This window comes from Tiliqua scincoides, chromosome 5 (genome assembly GCF_035046505.1).
Source record: "Tiliqua scincoides isolate rTilSci1 chromosome 5, rTilSci1.hap2, whole genome shotgun sequence".
Taxonomy (NCBI): Eukaryota; Metazoa; Chordata; class Lepidosauria; order Squamata; family Scincidae; genus Tiliqua; species Tiliqua scincoides.
Genome location: NC_089825.1, coordinates 114,685,592 through 114,703,810, shown reverse-complemented (window position 1 = coordinate 114,703,810; position 18,219 = coordinate 114,685,592). Strand labels below are relative to the sequence as shown.

Here is an 18,219-nt window from a genome sequence, read left to right as displayed (position 1 = left end):
ACAGCGGGGTTGCTGATAGAGAAGGTCAGGGCATAGTGACCTCCTGATTAGGGAATAATATGAAAAGTCCAGGACCGAGAGCCAAAAGCTGTCATAATAGGCCCAATAAGGAGGTGGAAGTGACAACTTGTTGACATGGGCCTATAAAAAGTCTTGAATTTCAGGTGTGGTTCTTTGGAGGAAAAACCTGTGTGGCAGACAGAGTGAAGTTTTGTATCCTGAGAAACTTGTAATTGACTTGAAATTAGAATTGCAGTTGCAAAGAATAGAGCTTCCTAACCTTCCTAAAGACCTGTGACTGTTTTTGCAGTGTGTCAGAAAAAGAATCCAAAAATCTTTCATGTTCTAGGACTTACTTTTGAGTAAACCTTTGCAGGATTTTGCTGAAAGAGACTGAACTGAAAACCCAGATTTTCCCCGTTCAATTTTCTGCCTCAAATTCATCCAGCTGTGTTAAACAGTACACTCCTTAACCTTAGCTCCCTAGTTGCTATACTACCACTACCACTACCACTACCACTACCACTACCACTAATAATAATAATAATAATAATAATAATAATAATAATAATAATAATAATAATAATAATAATAATAATAATAATAATAATAATAATCTTGTTGGCATCCTTCAGTCTCGGAAGACTATGGTGTCACGCTCTGAATGGTGGCTCTGGAACAGAGTATCCTTTCCAGTGCGTGAAGCCTGGGTAAAGAAGGTATGGAGGATAGGCTGTTACCCATGCAGCAAATCCCCCCTCTCCACGTCGCTGAAATGGTCCAATGGAAAGGCAGAGGCCAATACGGTTGGTTCCAGCGGCGTCGCAGGAGTTGCCAGAACGTGACTGTGTTCAGCCATGAACTGCCTCAGGGACTCCGGCTCCGGATTTTGCCTCGAGGTTGACTCCTGAAGCCTTTTCCATAACTGGATGTAGCCACAAGGCAGTGGAGGTTTGGGATCAGAGTTTTCCTTCTCTCAGATGAGCTGCCTTCCCAGGCTGACGAGTCCCATCTACCCGGTGGCTGTTTAGTCGCCTCTTACGACAAGTAAAGCCAAACTGAGGGCCTATTCTAATCCCCAACCCCCAGGGGATTAATAATAATAATAATAATAATAATAATAATAATAATAATAATAATAATAATAATAATAATAACAGGACTGTTGTTATAAGGACTATATTAAGGGAAATACATGGATTGAATTTGTCTTGTACACTCAGAAAATGCTATACAAATGTTAAATATAGTTATTGGGGAAGAGTCAATGGGCCCAATCCTATCCAATTTTCCATCACCGGTCCAGTTACAGTGCAGCCCCAAGGAACAAATGTTCCCAAATGTGACTATCGCCCCACCACAAGATGCAGTGCATGTCCCATTGGCGTAGCTGCACCAGCACTGGAAAATTGGATAGGATTGGGCCCAATATTTGTGCATGATGGATATGAAAGATTGAGAAATTCAGGGTCTCTTGGTGTACTCCTTGAATCAACTGCTAACAAACAATGTACTAGCCAGGAGAAGATAAATGTCGTTGATGCGAAATATTACCTGCCAAGATTGTATATTCAGATGATTCCAAATACCTCTGCCATTCATTCCACTACGTTTTGACTTGGATGTGAGCATCTTGAATATGTACATCTTATGTAAAGCAAATGCTATGGCATAGATTGCATTGTAGATGCTGTAGATTTGACTAACCATGCTCATTTCAAAAAGGGTTCCAGGAAGGCTCTCCAACTTCTCTTGCCCAGTGCATGAAGCAATATTTTCTTCACTTTCAGAAGAGTCAGAAAATGAGCAGTTGAATGTTTGTTCCCAGAAGACTCTGAGAAAACCATCTCCTGCTGGAGTATTAGGATCTAAGCTCTGGAGGAACGGTGCAAACCCCGGAATGTCATTGGACTGAATTGCAAAAGACAAGGCACCATCAAAGTGCTGTATATCAAAAGCCTTGTTCGTTGGCTCTTTTGTAAAAATCCACTGAGTTGTCAATATCCACACTCTACTAACAGAAAAGTGTTGCATATCTTGAAATAAGGCATACAGATATATCAACCATGTCAGCCACACTGTGGTGTTATGACTTGCATTTACAACATATACCTTGATTTCGGAGCCCATTATTGTGCTAGTCTTGTCCCGAAGGAGGTTGAACGAAGTCATTGCATCTACACCTTGAGATAAAGTTGCTATTTTCTCATTGAGGGCTGAACAGATGCCATTCTGGGACAGCATTGACATCAGGGTCTGCATAAACATTTCCCCATTCTCATCATCTGCTGTTATGAGCCCAACCCATGTCCACTGGTAAAGCAGAAGTAAGTGTACAATCCCTCTGTACTGAAGTTCTTCATTGGGAACCATTCGGTAGAAGGAAGGGAGGTGGGTTTTAACATCCTTCACTGGAGCAAATACACAATAAGCAATCTAAGCAAAATAAATTTAAAAAAAATTAAAAAAAAATGTGGCAGAATTAGTGCTAAACTATAATAGTTTCTTCCAAAATAGCTATGAAACCCCTGAGCAAATCTGCAAGTGAAGGTCCAAACTTAAAATAATGCCTTTATGATAGAGCAGGGATGATCAACCCTTCAACTATAGGGCTCCTGGGCCTTTAATAATGGTATAGAAGAGGGAGTTTCAGCAGGTGCTGCCTGACATCTCACAGATCACAAGTTGTACCTGCTGAAATTCCCTTCTGTACACAATTTTTAAAGGTTCAGGAGTCCTAAAGTTGAAAGGCTGGCCACCCTTATGTTAGAGATAGCGGCTTGTGGCACCCTCTTTATCGCCCTCCTCGCATGCAGTGGGTGGGGCAATGACCTGGGTAGTTGACATGGTGATGTACGATTGCCCTGCTCCCACTGGTTTTTGGCTGCACTGCATTCTACATGAAATTACACATCAAATTATGTATAAATGATGTATCACATGGTGGCATTATTTGAAAATACCAAGATTTAAAAATTTTGGACACTAGTGGTGACACACCCGATGCGGCCCGCACCCCCGCATACCCCTAGCGACGCAGGAGCTCACACAATGAACCACTGTCCTTTTGGTTGTTGCTGCCAAATGCACTGATGATTTTTTGGTCATGATGCTACTCCCAGAACAGTTGCTCTCTTCCAGTTCTTATTAGAGTAGGGTACCATTTCTGCCAGATTTTGGCTAGGTGGCAGATATCCATAACATTTTAATTTTCCTCCACCCTGTATTTATGTATCGATGCATAAGCTTGAATTGGTTATTACATTATATTCTAAAATGTCTAAGACTGTCTTCAACTGTGATAATTTCTTCAGAAAATTGCATCAAGAGTCACCAAAACATGCTTCCCACATTTGCCTTAATCACTATGGGAGGACATAGGAGAAACTATACAACTGAACTTTTATTCACAAAGAGAATGTAGTATCCAATACATAATTTACTTCGTATGGAAGAAACCACAATTCCCCAAACTAAACTCTCTCTCTCTCTCTCTCTCTCTCTCTCTGTGTGTGTGTGTGTGTGTGTGTCTCTGTGTGTGTGTTTCTTTTTTCTGCACCATCAGTAGACAGAATCATCTTAAATGTTATTTCCACTACCAGATATGTTATGCTATAAAATCCAAAAAAGCCCGTGTCTGTCATACAGGGAATGAAAGGAAAAACAAAAGTGTATTTGCTTGTCTAACATGTTGCCTTTTATAGGTGGAGCACCCCTTATCTGGAATTGTGAAATACAGAATATTCTGTAATATGGAACTTTTTGGAACACCAACGTGACTTTTTTTTTACTTTTTTGTCCAAAGAAACCTTCTTTCATGCACAAAATTATTAAAAAAATATTGTATAAAATTACCTTCAGGCTATGTGTAAAAGGGGTATATGAAACATAAATTAATTTTCTGTTTATCTTGGACCCCACTGTCAAGATCTCCCATTATGTATATGCAAGTATTCCAAAATACAGAAAATCCAATAGCCAAAACGCTTCTGGTCCCAAGCATTTTGGATAAGGAATGCCCAAACTGTATATTCATGTGCACATACCCCTTTCTGTCAACATGATTTTCGAGGGGGAGGGGGGGCAGTAAAAAAAAACAACATAAAGACAGGCATCAAGATAAAGTATAACATTATTTTAGATGGAAAAGCTTCATAGCCCATACAGACCTCCTACCTGTGGAATCTTGTAGATGCCCAGGACAGTAGCCATGTTATGGGAGACTTCAGAGTCCAGTCCTCCAATGACATAAATCACATTTGTTTGCTTGTCACTTTTGAAGTTAGGAACTACTCTTTTTTGATTGGAAAGAAGATTTAGGGTGCTTTGATAAGTCATCCTTTCACTTAGATAACTGTTGTAAATATGGAAACCCAGGCTGACATTAGATAAGAGCTCAGGGTTGTCAATGATCTCCTTTATAGCAAATACCAAGGACAGGACTTGCAGGTAGAGTTTTGGTTTTCTACTAAAAGAAAAAAGAATTATCTTTTTTAGTGAGATAGTGAGATAGTGAACCTATGTGGGCAGTGAATGAGATTGTGGCATTGTGCTCAGTAGACTGATGCATATATCTTTATGACAATAGAATTATTTAACATAATTCTTACGGAATTCTTTATAATTATTATTATAATTATTTACTTAGCTCAGCCTTCCAAGCTGTGGATCATGTTGGCATGCTTCACAGCTAGGCTACGCAGAGAGAGAATTTCTGGGAGTGTGTCTTTGCTCTGAGCAAAACTGATTGGTCTACTATAAAATACAATTGAAGAAAGCACAAAGGGAAGAAATTTTTGAAACTGCACATTGATCCATCTCAATAAAAAATGTTAATGTCTCTGAATAATAGAGCAACTGATGGTGGGCAAGAAGTATTTTAGGGGAAACCGTTCTTGTGCCATATAGTAGGAAATGCAGCAGGGTGAAAGTGTGTTGCCGGTTAGGGTGTGTGTAGGAGTCTCCAGCAGAGCAAAAACAAACGGCAGCACAACAGAAACTCGAGGCTGATGTCCAAGGCAATCTCTCAGAAGGCAAAGAAGCACTTGACACGAGAGTTAGGTTCCATCACCGAGATATATTATATACAAGGATATTTACAGCAACACTGGTCATACAGCAACACACATATACGGCATCCTGATTCCTATTCCCCCAGCTCACACTCACCACCCTACACACTCACCCTCACTCACTGTTGAGTGTTTGTCTGCGGCCTTGTTATATGCACAAGGCACACCCACAATCAGCTGCACAGAGTCAGCAATCAGGAACAGCTGCTCCCTGTTACTTGCAACAAACAGACTATTCACCATAGCGTTTGTTACATTTCCTCCTGTGCACAGGACCTGAGTGAATTCATGGGTTCAGACCACAGTGGAATCGGATGAAATAGGAAGAAAACGTTAGAAGGTTAGAATTATGTAAAATGACAATGGAAAGAGGATAAGATAAGAGGAAGAATGCCAAATATGTACGATGCCAAGAACATTTGCAGAGGGTAGTGTTCAGTCAACTCATAGACCTATGTATGTGCAAATGAATGGGAGTATGGTTTTTGAAGATGACCTTGCTTGTATCAGATGCCTATATTATAGTCTGTGTCCACTATACTTGCTGTTTTCTACCACTGTTTTCTACGTCTATGCACTTGGGAAGAAAAGCATTTTCATACTTCAGTTGATCTACCATCATGGTGTCTGGATTTCCAGTGAAAGATATCTCATCAACTACTAAGCCAAGCAGAGTCACAATTGCTTCAATGTTGAAGTCTCCTGCCTTGTAGTACTCATAGGGCATCTGGAAGGGCTCAATCCTGGAACATATATTAGCGTGTGGTTTGCCTTCATTTTGAGGGAGACACAGAAAGGGCAGCAGAAACAGAAGCATCCCTGACCTCTTAGAAATAATCTTGATTCAGAATTTCTTCATCTCATCCAACATCACCTGCTCCTTCAAACTCTGGATTATTTGGATGGAAATAATGGTCATAGGTCCCAACCCTTTTATTTGAGAAAAGGTACATGTTTTGATTCAGGCCGGTGCAGTTCTGCCTGTCCAGATTTTCTCACCCCCATATTTGATTGTCACAGGGGTTTTCTAAATCGGTCTGCAAGCCGCACTGTTGATTCCGTATGATCTCAGAAATCCCATGTTATATTGGCAAGGTGAAGGATGCATCCTAGCAATTGGAAGTAATGATAGGTTTCTAAGCCAGATCTCTGGAGTATAGTGCCATTCAAGTAGCACTTGAAGCAGAATGGAAATGAAAACATGTTTATCCGAACTCACTGAATCATACTGGGAACACCAATGTGACATTCATGCTCCAATGATCCAAGCTGTTGCCCTTGAACCCCCAAAGACAGAGTGAAGTTGGTTACCTGGCATGTCACGACCCTCTAATTAAACACCCGGGGGGGGGGGAAGCTTCTTTATTGCCATCAAATTGGTCACTGTTTTTTGTCAGTTACTGATTTGTCGGGTGATGCGTACTGATAGAAGATAGATAGATAGATAGATAGATAGATAGATAGATAGATAGATAGATAGATAGATAGATAGATAGATAGATAGATAGATAGATTGATTTAGCAGGGGTTACACCAACCCTAATGATGCCACTATATTTAGGCTGTGTGTATGATATTGTAATTTATTCTAAATGTTCTGGTATGGAAGGAGGTTCATCATGGAGGTGGTACAATGAGCTTTTGCACCAGGTGACACAAACCCTAGTAATACCTCAAATAAGGGAAAGAATGAACCATGAAAGAAGCAAGTGGCTAATGAATAGGATGTGAAACGTTTGTCTGCTGGTAAACATAATAATTGAGAAAGAGTAGAAAAGCCAGCATCTGAAAGGCTTAGACCCCAAGCCTTTCCCTGACCAAGGGCCTCTGAGAAGAATTTTATCTGGGGGTACAAAGTTTCTTTTGGGCCCCTTTGCAAAGGGGGAGGGGTGAAACAGAGCAGGGGAGGTGGTGACAAGCAAGCAGAATGGGGGACAGGGAGGGGCAAAACAGGGTGGATGGGAGGGTGGAGACTGCTGGAAAAGTCTTTGAAACCCAGGTGTACCTACCCGTGTGGCATCAGCAGCTAGATACAGAACACAGAAAACCAAACATACTCCTAAGTCTCTCTAAAATCTTTTAAATACAGAAAATCATGTAGAAAATTAGCATCATATTTAAGTTCACACTAGAATGGAAAGTGTCCTGTGCATACTAAAACTTGTTTCTGCAGCAACTGCAGCCCCACAGTTGTGTCCCTGAGCTCCTATAAACTCCTTTGTGGTAAGAGGATCCACAAGCCAAAGAGCTATTGTAGCGGTCCAGTTTGCTCCCAGATTTGACATTGTGTAAAGGAGTGTCATCAATGCATTCCTCAGCCCAGCATATATGGCTTGCCAGTAGCTGCAGCCGCAGACACCTGGTAGTACCACCAGCATCCCTTGCGAGCAACAGGTCTGCATAGATAGGAAAATGTCAGATCCCAGGAAATTTCTGGGCCCCCTCCTTTGGCTCCTGGGCCCCCTTTTTGACCCTGGGCCAGGGTAAAAATTACCCCCTTTACCCCCCCCTCTTCTAGGCCCTGCCCTGACCATGCTACCTGGTGCTGTGGTGCAAACAGAGCATGTGCTGCATCCAATAATGAGGTAACCTGAGAGTCATCCATACAAATCCCCCCCCTTTTCTCTTCATAGTCCTACAGAGGTCTCTGAAGGTCCTTAGGTCTTCTTGGAGTAAAAGTGACAGGGATGGGTGGACAAATTGGGGATAAGATTCTAGCACATGATGAAGCTGTTGGAATCCAGCCCTCCTTCCCCTGATATACCCCTTCCTTCCCCTCCCTGTCCAAGTCTGCATGGTTGTTCATGGATCTTCTTGGACCCATTCCAGCTATGCAGGATCTGAGGAATGTGCTTCCAGGCCTGGAAAGGGAATAGGATCCAAGGGTTCACTGCTGCCGTTGCCATAACACCTGCCACCCCAAATTACCCCCAACCCTCCCTGCATCTTGATCCTCCCTTCCACAACCCACTGCTCTAACCTGATCCACCCTTTAATAACCCAAAACCCACTCCCACTACCACACTATCTGATCTGGCTAGATAACTGGAAGTCAGTGGGATGCATTTGGGGCCCTTCATCCTTTTGTGCTGGTGGCCCCAAAGTGCATGACAGTGCTACGGCAATGGAAACTCCACAACTATTATGGCGGTGGATGAGAAGATCCACCACCATAAGTGCCCAGTCAGAGTATTGCAGCCTGAAATGCTTAAATTCTTCCTACTTTCTCCTCATTAACTGCTCCTTGCTGTTCAGTTCAGGCCTCAAGATAATGATGAAGCATTTGGGTAAAAAGATAAAAACCAGAATTCCAGCACCAGAGGCCAAGATGGAGAAGATCTCCACGGCCACAACATATTTTCCTTTGGTGCTCAAGTAAGATGGAACAAAAGACAACCAAACACTGCAAAAGACCAACATGCTGAAAGTGATGAACTTGGCTTCGTTGAAACTGTCTGGCAACTTCCTGGCTAGGAAAGCCACAGTGAAGCTGACAATGGCCAGAAATCCCAGGTAGCCCAGAACACAATAAAACATGACGACTGAGCCTTCATTGCATTCCAGTATGATTTCTTCATCCAGTGAATGCATGTCAGTATATGGGAATGGTGGAGCAGTACTGAGCCAAACTGCACAAATAATGCCTTGAATCAGGGAGCAGAAAATAACAATGGAGTTAGCCAGACTTTTCCCCATCCAGTTCCTCATCCTGGATCCTGGTTTGGTGGCCATGAAAGCCAAAACCACCATAATGGTCTTTGCCAAGACACAAGAAACAGCCACTGAGAAGACGACAGCAAAAGTCATTTGGCGTAAATAACACAGCAGTGTCTGAGGCTGGCCAATGAACAGTAAGGAGCAGAGGAAGCAAAGCAAAAGAGAGAGGAGCAGTAAGTAAGTGAGGTCCCGATTGTTTGCTTTGACAATGGGAGTATTCTGGTTCTTAATGAAAATTCCCAGCACCAAAGCAGCGAGCAGGGACAAAGAGAGAGCTAAGGAAGTCAAACTCATCCCCAACGTTTCCGATAAGGAGAGAAAATTGATTTGCTTGGGAAGGCATCGATCTTTGTTCTTGTTTGGAAATTGATCTTTTGAACATTTGACACAATCATCCATGTCTGAAAAGTAAAGCAGATGACACTTAACGATCTTGCAAATATCGCAGGATAGGGGCCGTAAGCGACTCAGCCAGAGGCAAGGGGAAACATTTCCCCTTACTTCCGGGTAAGGGCTGCTGGCCCCTATGGCTCTCCTTGGACTTGTGCCACCTCTTGAGCGAAGTGGCTTGAAGGAACTTGTGCCGGCCCAAGTCAAGGGCTGGATTGGGCCCAACCACACACACACTCTTCTTGAATAAGACTCAGAATAGACCCTGATACTAAGAATCTCCATTTATCTACCCAGTTAGATTTCCTCAGCCCATCAACATAGGACTTGGAAAAAATTAAAACACTTTCAATCCATCTTACTATTCTGCATTCTATTTAACGGCCCAGTTCTATCCTCTCCCCCCCCCCCGTCCCCTGCTAGTGCAGCCATGCCAAAAATGGGCAAGAATGCTAAATCCAGTGCGGGTGGATCGAGAAGCTTCAGAAGGGAGAGGGGATTTAAATCCCTGTCACCCTGCATAAGCCTCCTGCTCTGCAATGGGTCTTCTTGGACCTTTGCTAATGATTTCACTAGTGCAAGACCGAGGAGAAAAAGGGGGTGGGTAGGCTGCTGATGGAGGGGATAAGGTCTGGCACACGTCACCTCCTGCAGCCTCCTTGCTCCGTTCCTCCCTGCTTCCTAGCTAGTTTTGCCCCCTCCCTGCCCCTTTTCAGCCCTCCCTCCTGCCCAACCAACTTACTTTCTTCGGTGCATGTTGCAACATGCAGGTAGGTGCATGTTGCAACATGCAGAGAAAGGGTCTGGCCTTCTTACAGTCACCCCGGGAGCACACTACTCAGCACGCTGCCAGAAGGTGCTTTATGGCTGCTTTTCAGCAGCCACTACCAGCAGAACTCAGGTTCCACTGGAGGCTTCAGCCCAAAGGATTGGGCTGCAGGTCACTCACCTTTGTGCCATGAGAAATAAGATGCTGAAGACAGTGTGCATATGGCCTAATGCAGAGCATTAATGTCGGTGGGTCAAGCTCTTGCATATTGCCATAGGAACAGTGTTTTCAATTATGGCTGCGCAAATGGAGATGCCTCCTTATGGCCTACCAATATTGAGCACTTTACCCACTTTAAGTTGGAAAAAACACCTCTTTTTTTGTCTCCTACCTTTCTGTTCTGAAATCTTCCCCTCTGGACATGAAGCACAATCATAGCAACAAAACTGGTATCCTTCTTTGCTTTTTCTGCTGGAACCTGGATTGCAGTTGTCATTGCACACAGCACGGGGCAACACCTGTTCATGAGAAAGGAGAAAATCAACAACTCTCATACCTTAACAGACTAAGGGCCCAATCCTATCCAATTTTCCAGCACTGGTGGAGCTGCAATGCAGCCCCAAGAAAGAGAACAAGTGTTCCCATGCCCTAAGGAGGCCTCTGTGACTGCTGCCCCACCACAAGATGCAGTGTATGCCCCATTGGCACAGTTTCACCAGCATTGGAAAATTGGATAGAATTGAGCCCTAAGGTGCAATCCAGCCCTTGACTTGGGCCCAAGTCCCTTGCGCCAGCCTAGGAGGGTTGCAAACGTGCCATAAGGCATGTTTGTGCCTCCTCAGGAGTCAGCTGGGCTGGTGCGCAGAGGCGCGCTGGCCTGCAGAGACTGGAACAAGCCTCCACGCCAACAGAGGCATCGAGGCTTGTGTCAGCCCAGAGGCATTCCTGGGCCGGGGGAGGGCCGCCAGTGGGTGGCCCTGAGGGTGGGCAGGTGGGGAGTGGAAGGCGGGCAGGTGGGGAGTGGGAGACAACACCCCTTCCCGGGGAGATTGGAGCGGCTTGAAGCACAAGTCTGAGGAGGCCCAAAGAGGAAAGGGTGCCTTTCCCAGAGGTAAGGGGAAAGTTTCCCCTTGCCTCTGGCTGAGCCACTTTTGGCAGTTATGCCGGATCCCAACCCCCATTGCCGGGGAGATCTCAAGTAGTGGCACGAGTCTGAGGAGACCCAAAGGGGAAAAGGTGCCTTTCCCAGAGGTAAGGAGAAAAGTTTCCCCTTGCCTCTGGCTGAGCCTCCTGGCTTGCCTGTTCCAGCACAGGATAAGATTGTGCCCAAATACTGTATGGAGCAAACATCAGATTTTCTACACATGGGGAAGGTGGTACAGAGATGATAAGACCTTATTGGAAAAATCAGAAAACAATTTGGACATTCAAAAGCTGTCAGCGCAATCCTATCCTGCCCTGGAACAGGCATGATGATGCTATTAGGTTGCTATTCCAACACCTGGCTCATGGGATTTCTCATCAGAATTCAGTGCCATAGCCATGTGCCCAGAGTGTGGAGCAGAATGAAAGAAATTTCTTCATTCTCCTGCTTTCTCCACCAGAAGAATAAACAAGGTAAGAGGGTTAGAGGGAGGAAAGGATGACTTCTTCCCTGGCTCAGGTTAAAATCTGTTCTGGAGAAGAATTTTATTCACTTTGTCTTGCACCCCACTTCACATTCTGTATTTGCTCTCTTTCACCTGAAACTGGTATTTTTAACTACCAAGGTTCTTAGTACAGAGTCAGAAAATCTCAAATTTAGCAACAACCCTAAAATGAATTCTCCAAGCATGGTGGGAGGTGTTACGAAGAGTCAGTGTTCAAATGCTTACTATATCCATTTAGCTTTGGATCTCATATTCATAGCTGAATCCCACCTGGTTAAACATATAGTGCCATGTGATGGCCTCTTCATTAATGGAAAACTCTTTGCCTGGTATAGCCTGTGGATCTATCCATCCTATTTTCACTTTTAAGAAGGTTTGGTTTGGGAAAGTCACCCAGTTGATGATATCGAATCCAGCGGCTAATTCACCATTCTCATCAAAGAAGACTGCGTCCCCTGCACTGTTGTTAAACGAGATGCTCTTCAGAAACAAGTGAAGCTTGGTTGAAATAAGCAAACACAAAATTGACAAAATGTCACAGAGAATCAACAGTGGGTGTGATTCTAATACTGACAAAGAGTTGTTCCTTGAATTATTTGATTTCCTTGCTGAAGAGATAAAAGAAAATTCACACTTGGAGGGGGGGGTTCTCTTAGGTCAGGGGTGTCCAAAGTTTTTGGCAGGAGGGCCACATTGTCTCTCTGACACTGTGTTGGGGGCTGGGGGGGAAAGAATTAATTTACATTTAAAATTTCAATAAATTTACATAAGTTTACATAAATGAATATATTAAAGATGAACTTGTATGAATGAATGAGGGTTTTGCAATAGCTCAAGGCCTATAAAAGGCCTTGCACAAAGCAAGGCTGGCCTTTCCTTTGCTGCCACTACTGCATCACAGACGTGAAACAGCAAGCAGTGGAGGGAGCCCTCATCCCACAGGCTCACCGAGAGGTCAAACAAACAGTTGCCCTCACACTGAGAGCAGTTGCATCAGGCCAGTGTGGGCTCCAACAAATCAGCGGAGGGCCAGAGGCTCATTGGAGACTGGGAGCTCCCTGAGGGCCACACTGAGAGACAGCGAGGGCCGCAAGTGGCCCCAGGGCCGGGGTTTGGGCACCCTGTCTTAGGTGATAACAAAATAAAAACACATAACACCACTTTCTGCACTTCTCATTTTTGTACTTAAACAAACAAAATCCCAAATCTGTGAAATCTGCAAATCACCAAGAAGGCTGGCACTGGTGGTAGGTGAGTGGACAATGCCCCCTTTCTCCCTGGCAGCAGCACAATCCTGGGTTAGGGTTGCTGCCTTCCTCCCTTCCCCACCGGTTAAGGGGCCAGAGACAAGACTTTTGTCCAAAACCTATTTAGGACTTCTGTCTGGACCAAAGTCCAAACACCTGGTAGACAGTGACAAGATAGAATAAAAATGATAATAAACACTGACCTTAGGATGTTGTTATAAGGATTATATCAAGGTAATACATGAATTTGTTTTGCATACTCAGAAAGTGCTATACAAATGTTAAATATATTTAGTGGGAAGAGGGGTTATCTGTGCACAAGAAATATGGAAGGAGAGGAGGCAATGTTATGTGTGGTTATAGGATGGCTGGTGTAGGCCTTTCATAAAGTGCTAACCTGAAATAGAATAGTTAGGAGGAGATTATTGTTCCTGATGGTAAATATTACCTGCCAAGATTGTATGTTCAGATGTTTCCATCTACCTCTGTCAGTTGCTGCATGGAGTTTTGACTTGGATGTGTTCATCTTATGCAAAGCATGTGCTATGGCATGAACTGCATTGTAGATGCTGTAGCTTTGACCCATCATACTCATCTCAAAAAGTGTCCCAGGAAGGCTCTCCAACTTCTCTTGCCCAGTGCATGTAGCATTACTTTCTTCGCTTTCAGAAGAATCAGAAAATAAACAATGGAATGCCTGTTCCCAGAAGCCTCTGAGAAACCCATCTCCTTCCGGAGCATTGGGATCTATACTTTGGAGGAATTGTGCAAACCCCGGAACTTCATTGGAATGAATGGCAAAAGACAAGGCACCATCAAAGTGCTGTATATCAAAAGCCTTGTTCATTGGCTCTTTTGCAAAAACCCACTGAGCTGTCAATATCCACACTCTACCAAAATTCTTTCTCATATCTTCCAATAAGGAATACAGGTATATCAACCACATCAGCGATATTGTGGTGGTTTGACTTGCATTTACAACGTATACCTTGATTTCGGATCCCATTATTGAATTAGCTTTGTCCATGAGGAGATCAAATGAAGTCCATGCATCTACACCTTGAGATAAAGTCGCTATTTTCTCATTGAGGGCTAAACAGATTCCATTCTGGGACAGCATTGAGATCAGGGTCTGCACAAACGTTTCCCCGTTCTTGTCATCTTCTGTTATGAGCCCAACCCACGTCCACTGGTAATGCAGAAGTAAGTGTACAATTCCTTTGTACTGATGTTCTTCATTGGGAACAGTCCGGTAGAAGGAAGATTTAGCGCCAGCCACTGAAGCAAATACACAGTACGCAATCTAAGCAAAAAGTAAAAGAAGAAGAAAAAAACTGCAAATGGAGCAGAAATAAGGCTAAATTGTAATAATTCCTTCAAAATATATGTGAAGTCAATGAAAAAATCTTCAAGTTTAAGGAAACATTGAGAAGAGTGTCTTTATTTTACAGCATTTGCTCTCACACAAAACCACTATCCTTTTTGTTACAGCTATCAAATTGGGTTGGGTTTTGGTCACCTTCTTATTTTCAGATTATTATTATTATTAACTTTATTTTTACCCCACCTTTCTCCCCGGAGGGACTCAAGGCGGCTTACAACAAAGGTTAAAACAAATTTAAAAACATAATTTAAAAACAGATATATAAGATAAACAGATAACAGCATATTAACAACAGATAAAACAGATAAAAAACAGATAAAAGCATATTAACAGCATATCATAAAAATGGTAGTCAGATAAAAAGTAGTCAGGTAAAAGAGCATAGAGCAGCAAATCATAAAAGGATCAGGCTTGTAACCAGGTTTTAAAAATATATTAACAGATGTTTAAAAGGCCAGGAACTCAGAAGCCTTGTCTAAACAGAAAGGTCTTCAGGCCCAAGAAAAATAACTCTTTCTTATGATGATCTAGGGCAGTGGTTCTCATACTTTTTAGCCCAGGACCCACTTTTTAGAATGATAGTCTGTCAGAACCCACCGGAAGTGATGTTCTTAACCTGAAAGTTATGTCAAGGCAGGAAGTGACATCATCCAGCAGGAAAATTTTTTAGCAATCCTAGACTGCAATCTTATCTGACCCTAGACTGAATCTAGACTGCAATCTTACTGAGAAGTCAGCCCCATTAACTATCAGTGTTAAAAGCATATACAATGTAGCCTGTTAACAGTACACATCTCTACAAATGCAGACACATACTATGTTGGCATCAAGTCCAGCCATTTTCAACCAGTGTGCCATGGCACACTGGTGTGCCACAAATGGTCCCCAGGTGTGCCACGGGTGTTTGGGGGAGTGTCATTTATTAGTAGGGTCATTAGGGGATATGAGCCTCCCACAAGCAGCACGGTGTGCCTTGTCAATTGTCAAAAGACTGATGGTGTGCCTTGATAATTTTAGTACATTGTCAGTGTGCCATGAGACAAAAAAGGTTGAAAATCACTGATCAAGTCTAATATACTAGAAATAAAATATTGAAATGAATTGGGACCCACCAGAAATTGGTTCACGACCCACCTAGTGGGCCCAGACCCACAGTTTGAGAAATAGTGATCTAGGGGATCATTTCTTCTAGATTTTGGATAAATGGCAGATATACAGGACATATGAATATTCTTCCACTCTTCATATATACATGTGTAAATTGGTTATTACCTTATATTCTGAGGCTCACATTCTAATTTAGGATTCTGCCAGTGCACATCAGTGGGACCTGCATGGGCGGGTGGGTGGAGAAGGCTTCTTTTCACAGTGCCAGTATGTTGGCAGTGCAGGTAGTGGGTGGGAGGAACGGGGAAGGGAGGTTTTAGTGTCACATGCAGATACCTATTTTTGTCCACATGATTTTTTCAGGGGGAAGAAAACAATTTATAAAAAGCAAGATATGCTGAAAGGATAAGCATTCTTTCAGATGGAAACACGTCATAACCCACACTGTCATTCTACCTGTGGAATCTTGTAGATGCCTAGAACAGCAGCCATGTTACAGGAGACTTCAAAGTCCATTCCTCCAATGATGGCAATCAAAGTCTTTTGCTGGTCACATCTGAAGTTGGGAACTACTCTTTTATGAGTGGAAAGAAGATTCAAAGTGTTCTGATAAGTCATTCTTTCATTGAGATAACTATCATAAATTTGGAAACCGAGGCTGACATTCGGTAACAGCTCGGGGTTGTCATTTATCTCCTTTACAGCAAATACCAAGGACAGGAGTTGTAGGTAGATCTTTGATTTTCCACTAAAATGAAAACAAATTAAATTATATGCAAGAGAGATATATGTGAAGGCAATGAATGAGAGCAGTGCTTTGTGTTCAGTGGACTGCATACGTCTTTACACCGTTTTCTGTTTTCGCACCGACAGAAAATAGAAAAGGCAAAATAATATAATGGTGCAATCTAACTTGATGTTGGGTCAGCATGGTTGTCCCTGTGCCAACTCCAAGTGTTACAAACATGCCATAAGACATGTTTGTGGCTACTCAAGAGCTGGTTGGGTTACCGTCAAGTTCTACACCGGTCTGGCACCACCAGATTCTGATCCTGCAGTGGCCAGCATATGTATACTTGTGCTAGGCAATGCAGGGGCTGGGAGAGGGTGACAGAGGGATGGTTTGCAGGCAGAGAGGGGGTGTCTCTGGGTGGAGGGGGGAGACAGGGAAGGATCGGACCCAAGAGGGGGCAGGATCATCAACGGTCTCCTCCACCATACCCTAACTCTTGTTTCCTGACCAGGCAGCCATACATGGGTTGCCCGGATTTGCACCAGCTATATTGCTGACACAAATCCAAGAAGCACCATAGGGATGGCTGGGGGTTAACTTGGGGTAAGGAGAAAATATCTCCTTACCCTGAGGAGACCTCCAGCCAGCTCTTAAGCTGCACTTGAATGCAGTGCAGCCCATGCAGCTTGGCTGTGCCAGCACAGTTTAGGATTGGTCTGTAAATATTTACGTAGCTCAGCCTTCCAAGCTTTAGATTATGTTGGCCTGCTTTGTTTCCTCCAAGCTCTTCTTTGTAGATTAAACTACAAAGTAAGGAATGTATACTTAGGGTCTCATGACATTTTTCTAATAAAGTTCCGGAGGACAAGCTGTTTCAAACCAAGCGTAAATCACTTCAGATAATTTTAATGGGATGTGTAACAGTGAGACAACGATATTTTCTCTGATCTGAAATCAAGGATTAAAAATTTTAAAAATCTTATTTTTTTCAGAATTAAACCCTTCTTGAAATACATAGTGGGAGTCCTTTATATGTCGGTAGCAAAGTGTGTGTGTGCTGTTGTCCAAAGATATAACAGGTTTTTACCTTCTCGGCTGCTGAAAACAGCTGCAAATATATTTGTCCCAATCCTGAATTGTGCTGTAGCTGTTTGTGATATCTGCTCACCACCCTCTTTCATTTCTTAGACCTTTCCATTGGCCACCGCCCCAACCAACCTTTATCTAAAGTATAATTTCAAGTACAATATAACTAAAAGGCAGAATTTCTTACCAACTGGGACGTTCCTTTGCTTTGACCAAAAATCAATGATCTACTGTCAAAACCAATAGAAGGAAGCAAAAGTAAAGAAATTTATGATGTGACACATAGACTCATTTCATGGGAAGGTTATAAATATAGGTCTGAACAATGTCTGTGACTGATAGAGTAAATGATTGTGGGTAACAACCATTTTGGGAATAAAAGTCTCAGATCTTATGGTAGGAAACATAACAGGTGTAGAAGTGCATGGAAGGATACAAGATATATGAAATAGGAAGCACAAAAAGAAAAATGTAGAAGAGGAAAAGAGGAAAAGAAACTAGACAAGAGGAGGAAGAAAAACTGAATGTGTAAGATACCAAGAGTTATTTTTTTAGAGGGTAGTGCTCACACAACTATATTAGTCCTAAATGTGAGAAAAGACAGCTGCATTTTTTTCTTTTGTCATTGCTTGTATCAGATAGCTGAACTATAATCAGTTTTACCACTACCCTGGATGACTGCATATATTGAGGAAAGGAAAAAAAAATTCTTACTGCAGTAAATGTGCAGTCATGGTGTTTGGATTCCCAGTGAAAGATATGTCATCAAATACAAAGCCAAGCAGAGTCACAATTGCTCCAATGCTTAAGTCGCCTGCCTTGTAGTACTCATAGGGCATCTGAAAGGGATCCATTGTGTGGTTTGCCTTCGTTTTAAGGGAGACCCGGAAATGGCAACTGGAACAGAAGTATCCCTGTCATTTCAGGGATGATCTGGATTCAGAAGTTCTCCCTCTCAGCCAACACGACTTGTCCCTTCAACCTCTATGGATTCTTTGTATTGCAGTGACAACCAGAGTTTCATTCCCTTGTATCTGAAAAAAGGATTTGGTTTAGGCTGGTGCT

General features: G+C 42.9%; 1 pseudogene; it reads right to left on the bottom strand.

The window, feature by feature from the left end:
* Positions 1–8,096: 8,096 nt before the first annotated feature.
* LOC136653273 (vomeronasal type-2 receptor 26-like) lies at positions 8,097–18,008 on the bottom strand (annotated as a pseudogene).
* Between the last annotated feature and the right edge of the window lie 211 nt (positions 18,009–18,219).